The following is a 12405-nucleotide window of genomic DNA, read 5'->3' as shown; positions in this document are numbered from 1 at the left end:
AGATAGATAGATAGATAGATAGATAGATAGATAGATAGATAGATAGAGATAGACATATATACCCATGTGTATATATATATATACACATATGTATGTATATATGTAAACACAAGAAAGCTTGTGCATCTTGCTATGAAATAATAGGTGCTCTAAATCCTGTCAGTTTTGTGTTGCATTTCTATACCTTCTGCTTTTTTTTTTCATTCAAATCTTTGACTTGGATTCTTATATTTTAAACATTCAAAAAGGTTCATTCAGTGGCTATTGTCCGGTATTAGATTCCCTTATTTACCAAATAATGGAAGCCAGCTCATTTTCCAATTTCATTCTCTTCTCCAAATAGCCAAACACTGAAAAATAAGATTGCTTTCCTGCTGGTCTCTGCCTTCTTTTCTTCCTTCCTTACTCTCTTTGCCTCTAACTACCTTCCCCTACTTCCTTCTTTTTGATTCTTCTTTCTTTGTATCAATCTTCTACTTCTCCTTTTCTAGCTATGACCTATGAAATAGAATGTAAGCTCTCTAGACACCAAACAAAACCCCAAATTTAAGGGCAGAACTCAACCCCAGATGCAGAAAAAGATTTCACAGTGATGAATATATCTTATTTAAAAAAAAAAAACCAGAAAGACTAGAAGCAAATATAAAAGGGGAAAAAAGAATACATATATGTTAAGAATTAGTGCAAACTATGTTACTTACAGAAAAATTGTATAAAAAGTTCTACAGGTACAGAATTTGAATTTAATGATCCCAGATACGATACATTATTTACTAAAATGTAATAATCAACCTCAGAGAGGATTACAAAATTAACTAACATACAAGTATAACCTTTTTAAAACAAAACAGAAACATGTAAACCTGCATGTTTTACAAATAATAGCTAGCCTTTACATGGCATTTAAAGACTTGCAAAGTGCTGTTACCTATGTGTAAACTCATTTGATCTTCAACACAACCCTGTGAGTTAGGTGCCATTATTTTCCTCATTTTTCAGATGAGACACTGAGATCACTATGTTCCTCACAAAGAGAATTCTGTACTTCCCAAATTCAATTTCCCAAAAGTATCTATTTCTATATGTAACAATCCCTCCTTTGGCATTAAAAATATGTTTTGATTTACCAAAATTCAATTTTACAGGAACATGTCTATTCTGAAAATTGACTGACACCCAATTTAAGAAATAGGGGATTTCATCATGATCTGATGACTTATAAGACTGATCCCCAACCTCTTGGGAGCTTCTTTATTTGATATCTTAATGACTTATTCCACAACTCCCTCATCAAAGAGCTATATCACATGTATTTATTTTAAAAAGAAAAGAAAAAATCATTTAATTTTGTTTTGAGAATTCTTCCTTACCTCTTAAGATAATTGAAAATCTCTTGTAAGGGCACAAAACCAGGGCTCTGGTTTTTAGAAAAAGTGGCTATGTGACAAATAAATGGAAATTGTAAACTACAATAATAATAAATGTTTACAAATAATTTTACAAATATTGTTGCATTTGTCTCTCATAACAACTCTTTGAGGTAGGTACTATAATAAAGCTTTAAAGTTTTGTGATTATCCCTATTTTACTGATGAAGAAACCATAGTGAGTTTTGGAGATGGGAACAGAGGTCTTCTTGCCTCTGAATGTAGGGCTCTTTCAGTTACCATAGTGTTTTACTGTTCTAAAAGGAAGCCTGATAGAAGAGCTATGAGGGGGTCCTACAGGAGAGAATGCTTGTTATGGGAATGAATATAGAGCAAAAGGAAATCTGTTTTTCTTCAATCTCATGCTATGTTCACCTGATAATGATAATACTGAAGATAAAATGCTATAAAGAAATATTGTACATGCATCATTTTAATCAGCAGTATATGTCAGAGAGTGCTGAAGATGGGGGATGAGACAAGGAGGGAAATGGTGTCAACTTCAATCTTGCTTCTGTAAACCAGAGAAAGAATTGAAAGATTTTTTTAACTCAAACTCTATTAATTCTGTTCTACTGCATGGATGGAGTGCTCTTAATCCTGAAAGTCTGATGCCTTCAAGTGTTCTTTTTGGCTAGCTCTAGAACTATGTAAAATTTTTGATAAAGGAACTCTTAATCAGTAATTGAGCACAGAGCTTTTTGACCTTCCCAGTGATTTAATTAATCTTCCTTCATGAATTTCATTGACTATATCTGGACTTTTTCACCTTTCATGAAAAAAAGTATTTGATTAGAAAAGCAGCTTCTCAGTGTGTGTATATGTGTGTATGTATATGTATATATGTATGTATGTGTATGTGTATGTGTATATGTATCTGTATATTATATATAACCATTTGGGAAGGAGAGTCATGTTACTGAATTACTTTACATCCTCAGTAAAAACTGAGAATCAAAAATTAGGTTTAAATGCCCAACAGATGGATTCAAGTTAAACAAAATTTTCATGATGTTATACTTTCCCACAAAAAAAATTAAAAAGATTTTTATGTCTCTTCTGTTAGAGATGAGGAAGTCTCTGAATTTAGGTATTATGAGGTAAGCAGATGGAGTGTTTTGGGAGATTTTTTCCCATGCTAAAGGAAAAACCCTAGCAGGATTCCAGGTAATTTGATTTTCAGCTTGCTGCTGGGATATTTTAACTAGAAGGATCACAGTGACAATGGACCATTATGTTTCTAATTGTCCTTGTTAAAAACAAGAAAAAAGAAGCAGGAGGTTTTCTCTGGAGAGTCTCAGACAGGCCATTGTCACTAAATAAAATTCCAAGAGTGCTGATTCTTTGAAAAGTATTTTAGCTCATCTGACGTTGACAAGTTAAAAAATCAAAAGAACAACAATTATTTGGAAATTTGAGCAATCTGAAAGGAGTCAAGTGACCTTTTGTAAACAGATTTGGACTTTTGAGTTTCTCCAATCTGAAAGAAAGTGGACCCATCCACAAATTGTTCCTACATTTTTTTACCCTTATGGCTATTTAATTCAAACTTATATTTGACTATTTAACCATTTGATCAACAACTAGTCATTATGAATCAACTATTTGCCTGGTAATGAAGGAGGTGCTGAGGATAAAAAGACAATAGCCAGTTAGTCAATAAGCTTTTATCAAATACTTACTACTATGTACCAGGCACTGTACTAAATGCTAGCAATACAAAAAGAGACAAAGGACAGTCCCTGTCCTCAAGGAACTTGCAGTCTAATGGGGAAGACCACAAGCAAACAAATATGAACTAACAAGCTAGATACAGGATAAGTAGGAAATAATTAAAAGAGGGAAGGCACCAGAAGAGGGATTAGAAAAAACTTCCTGTAGAATGTGTGCTTTTAGTTCACAGTTCAGGGAAGCAGGGTGGAGGAGATTAGAAGGGAGAGAGATCATTACTGACGTTGGTGGCAACTAGAGAAAATGCCCACAGCCACAAGATGGAGTGTCTTACTCACAGAACAGCAATGAGACCAGTGTCACTAGATCAAAGAGTACATGGCGAGGAGTAAAGTATAAAAAGACTTGAAAGGTATGAGGGGGCCTGGGTAATGAAGGACTGACCAAACAGATATTTTTGTATTTGATCCTGTAGATGATAGGGAATCACTGGCATCTATTGAGTAATGGGTGACATGGTTAGATCTAGGCTTTAGAAAAATCACTTTGGAAGTGAAACAGTCCCTGCATCAAGAGCTTACGTTATGGAGGGAGTGTGGGGAGATAACATGTACATAATGTGTACATATATGTAAATGCACATGTATACACATATACATAGAGATATATTATAAATATATGTATATATATGCAAATAGATGTGTATATATGTGTATATATATATATAATATCTACAAAATAAATTCAAGATAATTTGGTGGGTGGATGCATTAAAGTGGTGGGGAAGAGGCTTGGGTTGAAGAAAGGATTCATATGGGAGGTAGAGCTTGTACTAGCCTCAAAGGGAACTAGGAATTCTAAGAGCTATGGGTGAGAATAAAGAACGGTACATATGTAAGGTACAGCCAGTGGAAACGTACAGAGATGGCAAATGGATATCTTTTTTAAGGAAGAATAAAAAGGTCATTTTGGATGGATCAAAGAATGTGTGAAGGAGAGTAACATGTAATAAAATTGGAAAGATAGGTTGGGACCAGGGTTACTAAGGGCTTTAAAGCTAAAGAGAAGATTTTATGTTTGAACTTAAAAATAAAGGGGAGACTCTGCAGTTCATTGAGTAAGGGAGGGATATGCTCAAATCTTCACATAAAAATAATCACTTTGGCAGCTGTGTGTATGATTGTTTAGAGAAGGAAAAGAGAGACTTGAGCTAGGAGACCAATTAAAAGGCTATTGAAATAGTTCAGACAAGAGGTGAATGTCTGAACTAGGTTGGTAGTTACGTAGATAGAGACAAGGAAAGAACAAGAGAGATGTCGTTTAGGTAGAAATGATAAGTCATTGCAACTGATTGGGTATTTGAGATGAGCAAGAGTGAGTAGTCAAGGATAGTACAAAGAATGTGAACCTGGGTTAGGTGCCTAGAAGGATGCTGGTGCCCTAAAAAGAAATTGGCAGGTTCAGAAGAGTGGGTTTGTAGGTAAAGGTAATATTGTTTTAGACATGTTGAATTTGAGAATCCATTTTATCCAATTGGTAGCTGGTACAATAGGACCAGAGCTCAGGAGAGAAATTTGGGCTAAATGTAGAGATCTAGGACTCCTCTGCATACAGATGATGATTGAACTCAAAGAGGCTGATGAGTTCACTAAGAAAGATTGTAGAAAGAGAAGAAAATAAAGAATGCTGGAGTCTACCTAAGGTGAAATATGAATGATCAACTGGCAAAGGAGAATGAGAAGAGGAAATCAGACAGGTAGGAGAACCCCAGAAGAAATGCCTTGAAAACCTAGAGAGGAGAGAGTAACCAGGAAGGAGAGTAGGGGCAACAGTATCATGTTCTGTGGGGAGGTCAAAAGGGATGAGGATTGTGAAAAGGCCATCACATTTGGAAATTAGGAGTAAGAGTAAAAAACTTTTTCATTCCTCCTGAAAACACACTTTCTGCAATATGTAAGATTTCCTGTGAAATGTACCTCTAGTCTTTTAGCTCTTTTCCTTAAAGTAGCCACCATGATGTTCAGCATTCTTTTAACACCCAATAAATATTTATTAAATATTATATTGTTATATCATATTATATTATATTGTTATGTTATTATATTGATGAACCCCTGAAAGCCTCTCACTATTTTATTCAGGCCAGCCAGGTTTTTTCCCACAGTTCCGGCCCCATTGGTTGTGATCCTATGCAAGCACATCTCACCCTCAAACAATATGCCTAGTTTTATCTTCCCAAATCAGAGCCTGCACTCCACTTATAAAGGTAGTCTATATCACCTTATCTGAGGCTGGCTGAGAAGGTAACTAAAATATACTTGTTAGTGTGCTCTTCTTATGTGACTGTATAATGTTAAAAATGCAGGTTTTAGATAGGCAATCCAACCAGCCAGTATTATTATCCAATTAATATCAATTAGATTGTAAAACATTGATATTTGCTGAGAAGACACAGCAAGAAGTGTAAACATATCCCTCCCCCCAATCCCAAACCTAGGCATGCTCTTCTGTATACCTAAAGTGGGTGCTGCAAAGCATTAGCCCTACCACATTTACATCTGGATGTGACCAAGCTGATGGAAGAGTTCCTATGTCCTTGGTGTTTTCCCAACCTTTTGAAACTCAAAATATTGCAGCCTCGTCTTTTCTGTCTCCAATTTTTTTTTTTTTATCTAAGACAGGAAAGAATAGACACAACAGGACAATCCATAACAGGCTGTGTTCAATGGCTTCATGTCAACCCGAGAGGGAAGAGGAGGACAATATTGCTGGTGCTACCTCTCTTCCCCACCAAAGGCGGACAGCAACTATCACCTCCTCATTTGAATGCAACCAAGGAGAGAGTATACGGCAGAGTAGTTGGAGCCTTTGTATGTTCTGGCTCAAAAACCAATCAAAAAGAAATGGGGATGTTGCATCAGGCTGAGCATGCTGTGAACATTCATATAATGGCTTACATGTTTTCCACTATATAGACAGAAGCACATTTTCAAGAATATGGAAACTCATAGCCTTGATTTTATGGATTTATAACCCATATTTATTTGTCAATTGAAAATAAGACTCACAATTTTATCTTTAAAAATATATGACAGGTGTCATTTTTCATGTGCTTGAGAAAATACATTGTTTTTAAGGGCTTCAGCTCATTATTTATATGCAAATGGATATTACTAATTTTAAACATATTTAAATCATAAGCTCCTGGAGGACAGGGATTTGTATTGCATTTCTTTGTAAAATTATCCTGAGGAAGGAGTTGGTGACCAAATGTTGGCTTGGTGTGGTGTAGAACATCTAAATCTGTGACTATTGCAAATGCATTCATTTAGTACGTCACATGATTATAATAAATGACATGTAACATATTAAAACTTGCCAAACACTTCGCATATACAGAATATTCCAAAAGTCTTAGAGCAATCTGAAGCTACTTAAGCTTTAAACACCCTGCATTATCTCATTTGAGCCTCACAACTATCTTGTGAGGTGGGTACAACGGGAATTATTATCCCCATTTTATAGTTAAGGAAACTGAGTCTTAGAGAAATTGCCACTTACCTACAGTCACACAGCTAGTATCAGAGATTTTTTGAGCCCTGATCTTCTTAACTCTAATGTACCACCATACCACAAAAGTAGGTTAATTGGTTGGCATTTTGTAAACAATCCTGTTAGAGCTGTTAAAATTGGTTTTCTACTTTCAGTGGGAGATTGGCCTAGATCCATGTCCAACAAGATCAGTGTCAAAGTGTGTGTCATGGCATACCAGTGTGCCCCAAGATTCCCTTGGTGTTCTGCAAAATTCTTCATGTTATGTTACTGTAGAAAATTTATAAATAATTGTAATATAATTCTATGTACCCAACAAACATAAGTGTGTTATCAGTAGTCCAAGGCACTGTACTAAGTAAAATAAACTAAACTTCCTCATTACATATACGTACTCATCTCAAAACACATTAGAACTTGAATTCATTTTTTAAAAGCAACAGAACAGCTGCTCCCATTGAAGCATTTGTGCAAGTTCCTTGACACCTGGAGTGCTTGTGACTCCTCACAAGAAAGACTGTGCAGTAAGCAAATAAAAGTTTGAGAACATTGTGCTAGTTGACTTGAGATCCCTTCTCGTAAAAGTCTCCCAGGTTTCTCTGAAACCATCCATTTCCTTATTTCTTATGGATTCTATCACAAGATTCTTTGAATCGATGATTCAATGACTAAATTTTCACTTTCGACTACTAGCTAAAAAAAACATATGGAGATAGCCATAATACATTTGCTCCTCATTGGTTCACATTGTGCTATGACCTAAATTTTCTTTTTCCTTCCTCTGAGTTTCTATTTATTTTACTCATTTTCTCCATGTCACTCCTTAATATGTCTGGAACATCCATTTCTATTCACATTTATCAAAAGCCAGACAGCCCTAAACTTGGCAAAAACCTGAACATTAGGAAATGGGAAAAAATATGAGATCTGATATCATTGTGATTATAGCAGAGGCACTTGAATGTAGGAAAAAGTTGAAATTCAATCTGTCACTTATCCTAAGAAAGGACAGGGCACATCTTAAAGGAGATAAAGTACTGAGAGCTGACAATGGCTTTTCTAGTTGAGTAGTAATGTAAGACAGTATTAATTCAAGGTTTAAAGTTAAGTTCAGGTGCAGAACTTTAACCCACATTTTTGGCTCCAGGAATGACAGCAAAAGAAATTCACCCTCAAGCCACATCAAGTGTTCTTCTCTTAATACCTGAGTCAGTACTGCTGTTTGAGCTCAAGGCCTGTCTTTGATCATAAATTAGTTGATTCAGTTTGACTTTTGTTTGAAAAAATTTCTACCTGATTACAATATATAGATGGCCAATTCCTAATCCCATCTTTTTTCAATTAAAAAAAAATAGGGCTGGAGGGGGGAATTACAGACAGAGTATAGGCACTGATTTATTCTTTGATATGCAGTTATGTCCTTACTTTTTCACAGGCCAGATTTTACTTTTGGTTTTGAATATTATTCTATCATAGCCTTCAACTGTCTATAAAGTGGAAAAGGAATGAAGTAAACAGTGCAGCCATTTCCCTGTCAACTAATGTGCCAATGCCTTATCCTTTAACATGTTGGGAAATAAAAGTGGGACTAATATTCCACCTACCACCGCTTCTTGCCCATGGTAGCAGAGAGAGCTTTCATCAGCCTGTCAACTAATAAGAAAGTAAGATGACAGATGAAATCAATAGCCTATCCCATCTACCTCTGCTCAGGGGTGTAGTCCTTGGCCCAGGAGTACTCAATTTTCAATAGTCAACTCATCGAGGAGTGATCTAGGAGTGACCTAGAGAATGGTGCTAATGAGGCCAAGACTATAGAGATTTTTATGTTATAGAGGTCATAGAGATTTGTTTACCAAACTTTAAATTTGGTAAAGTACATACATTATCTAATTTGAGTCTTGCAATAACCTTATGAGGTAAAGTTTTTTAAGGATAGTAGTAGGGATGGAACCCATGATTTCATTGGCATAGGAAACTCCCAGATGAGAAAACGGCCTCTGTCAATGCAGGTCAACAGATTTTCTGCAATGCGTAGTCTTAGAGAGTTGTCTAGAGCCCAAGAGATTGTTACTTGTCCAGGGTCACACAGGTAGCATATGACAGAGGCAAGACCTGAGCCCAGATCTATTTTTGACTCTAAGATCAGCTCTCTATCCACTGAAGATAATTCTCTCTTTATGTAAGTGGGCCATTGTGCAGCCCTCCCTGTAAAGCAATGTTAACATAATGTGAATTTTCCCTTACCCACTCAGTTCACTTAGTGTATAAAACAAAGGCATACACAAAATATTACCTTTATACAAGTCATAAAATGTACTAAAATGCAGACATATGGAAGACTATACCTTAATAATAAACAGAATTTGAAATGAAAGGTGAAGTTAATGATAATGTCTGCACAGTAACGTTAACATAGGTGTGCAATATCTCCCTGTCCCACCTACTGCACGTGTCCTTTATCACTGGTGTTTGGCTGCACAACTTTTTTTTTTTTTTTATGAAGCTATTGAGAGGTGTTTGGACAGTGATTCCCTTATCCTCAACTAGTCTTTGAACTTCTAAAACTTTTGAAATATTTGGATCCATCTATTCAATACAAGAAAAAAATTCAGTCATATGATGAAATGCTTCTGCCAACTGTTTCATTGTGAACCTTTTTGGTTTGACCTTGGATCCCAAAGCTTCCTTTTCTTTCTTCTGCAATCTTTGCTGCTAGCAGCTCAATCAGAGCCTCATTCGACAATTCTCCGTACTACTCCATCATCTCCAGTCCACTTCTGGTTCCAGTTCTTGGGCTAAATTTACAATCTTGTTACCTCTTCAAATGTTTCATTTTTGTCAAATCCACAAAAATAGGGAACAAACTCTAGGCATGCTTCCCCCCCGCCCAAACTCTCTTCATATGTATTTCTATTACATCTCCCATGGCTTTCAGCATTCTTTAAGTAAAGTCGAATTTGCATAATGTGAATTTACATAAAGCAAGAACTGTCTGTATTCCTCTCTTATCGTTTTATTATCTTCACTTTATAGATAAGAAAATTGAAGGATAATTTAGCTGGTAAGTAACAGAGATGGAATTTGAACCCAAATCTTTCTGATCCCAAGTTCTAGGTTCTTTCCACTGTACAACACTCCACCTCAAGTTTAATATCACTCTTCTAACTGACTATCCTCTTCTGGGCTTCTCTGTATGCCCCAAAAACCTCTTCATCTTGCAAGATCTGGAACTCAGTTGTGTCTGACTCTTTGTGACTCCATTTGGTGTCTTCTTGGCCTGGAACTCACACCTTGTCAGCATCCTCTGCCCTGGGAGCCTTTCCTTGGCTCTGATTGGAGGTTGGCCAGCAGAGAACTCTTCTCAGAACCTCCACTTCAGGAGGGTATCCAAGCTAGTCTCTTCATTTCCCACCTGGCTACACTCCTTTGGACTTTTCCATCATGCTCATCCTACCTTTCCTTTTGTGTAGTGTCACTCCACTAAACGGTAAGCTCCATGAAGGCAAGGACTGTCTTTTGCCTTTCTTGGTATCCCTAGGACCTAACACAGTACCTGACACATAGTAGTCACTTCATAAAGATTTATTGACTGACTGGACCAACTTTTCTAAGACCCCAGATCACCGGCTCTCGCTTACCAATATTTGTACTTAACTATAGAGTGGGGGAAGGGACATCAGTGTTTCAGAGACTCACCACAAATCCATCCCCATTACTGGAACTTCACAGTGAATGTTCCACTGGTGTGATTAATGCCATCTTCCTATAGGAAATAAAGACTTATGTTTGCTTGGAAGAAGGGGCTTGTGTTCTGCACTAGGTATTCCTGCCATGCCTTTCACAGCTAAAACTGTAAAAGAAATGGGACACAGTTAAGAATCTGATTATTTTGTCACTGTCACAAACTGGCATATTAATTGGGCAGTAAATTTGCAAAATGCCCTTGTGAATGCAAACAAAATGTGTCATTTGTATATTAAGTAAAGAACAGATGTCTGTTTCTCATGCAAAGTTCCTTTCTGATGCTGTCAGAAGCGACACTTTTTGAGAGAGTGAATTTTGGCAGATGGCATTACAATTCAAATAAAAGGAAATAGGCTTCCAAATGCATACATATTTCCTTGTCAAGTGAATGCCAGGGGAATTTTTAAAGTTTCTAATGTCTCTCTCTGAGTGTCCTCATAAATATAACCTGTGTTATTGCATAAACACTGAAGGGTAAGTTGTGACTAGGATGTAAGCTAGTATACTGTATGTTGTTATATTGCTGCACAGCCAAAGCCGATATTTACTAGACCTATTGTTCAACAAAGAAAAATTTGGTTCAAAAGGATGGAAAATCCTTCTTCTCCTACCTAAGCGCAATGAGGTAAAGGAATTCAGAATTTTGTGGCTCTCTATCATAAGCTTACATGTATTGCCAAGTTAATTTTCCAAAAGCATGATTCTAATTACAAAACTCCCATGTTCAAGAAGCTCCAGTGGGTCCTATTTGCCTCTAGGATAATATACAAACTCCTCAGTTTGTAATTCAAAGCCCTTCATAATTTGGTTTCAGTCAACCTTTCCAGTCTTAGAGTATATTACTCTCTTTCAGACATTCTACATTCTGTTTAAATTGGTCAATTGACCATTTCTTAGTCAATTCAGCTCTTGTCTCCATACCCTTTGCTTTTTTTTTTTTTGAGTGACTTGCCCAGGGTTACACAGCTAGTAAGTATCAAGCATATGAGGTCACATTTGAACTCTGGTCCTCCTGACTCCAAGGCCAGAGTTCTATCCACTGTGCCACCTAGATGACCCCTCTCCATACCCTTTGAAAAGACTGCCCCCTAGAATGTATTACCTCCCCACCTCTCTCTCTCTTTTTTTTTAGACAAGTTATGGCCAGTTTATTAATGAATACTTTTATACAGTTTACTTTTCACTGGTCTGTTCTGGCATGCTTCTAATGATATCAGAATCACCTGGATCAATGATAGCCAGTGTCCATACTCTGTAGTACTTCCCACATGCTGTACCCAATTCAATGTTATTGCTACTATAGTGATGGACGCCAGTTTTGGCCAACATAGAGTAATACTCAATCTCTAATTTCCTCCAGGCTGGGCAGTTGTTGGCTAAGATGACCAATTTGGCTTTGCCTTGTCTGATCATTTTCAGGGTCTGTTTGTAGCCTAGCACGTATTTGCCACTTTTCATGACCAGCTGGAGCCTCGAGTTGATGGACTCCAGCGACTTTTTCGTCTTCTTTGTAGCCACCATCTTCCTGCCTGCGGTGCGGGAGGACCCGCAGCCAGAGACCTGCCGCCAAGATGGCTGGGAAGTGAGAGAGGCCTCCCCTCCTCTTCATCATAGAATTCCTATCAAGGCTCAGCTCAAGTGCATACTCTTAGATAAAGCTTATCCTTGGCCCCCCATAATTTGTTATTGTTCTACCAACTGCTTTTTATTTACATTTATAGATGTGTGTGTGTACGTACATAGAGCACCAAGCCTAGAGTCAGGAATACTCATCTTTATGAGTTCAAAACTGGCCTGAGACACTTACTAGCTGTGTGACCCTGGGCAAGTCACTTAACCCCATTTGCCTCAGTTCCTCATCTGTAAAATGAGCTTAAGAAGGAAATGGCAAATCACTCCAGTATCTTTGCCAAGAAGACCCCAAAAGGGGTCACAAAGAGTTGGACACAACTGAAATGATTCAACAGCAACAACAACAAAATATTTATTTGTATATTTGGTAAATACT

General features: G+C 37.0%; 1 protein-coding gene and 1 pseudogene across 1 annotated transcript in view; one reads left to right on the top strand and one right to left on the bottom strand.

The window, feature by feature from the left end:
• The window catches only part of MAGI2 (membrane associated guanylate kinase, WW and PDZ domain containing 2), a 1168341-nt gene that overhangs the window by 742505 nt on the left and 413431 nt on the right, over positions 1-12405 (top strand). The window lies entirely within an intron of this gene.
• LOC114025308 lies at positions 11571-11967 on the bottom strand (annotated as a pseudogene).

The sequence above is a fragment of the Vombatus ursinus genome, unplaced genomic scaffold, assembly GCF_900497805.2.
Source record: "Vombatus ursinus unplaced genomic scaffold, bare-nosed wombat genome assembly UNPS02014830.1, whole genome shotgun sequence".
NCBI lineage: Eukaryota > Metazoa > Chordata > Mammalia > Diprotodontia > Vombatidae > Vombatus > Vombatus ursinus.
This window is presented reverse-complemented; position numbering and strand designations above follow the sequence as displayed.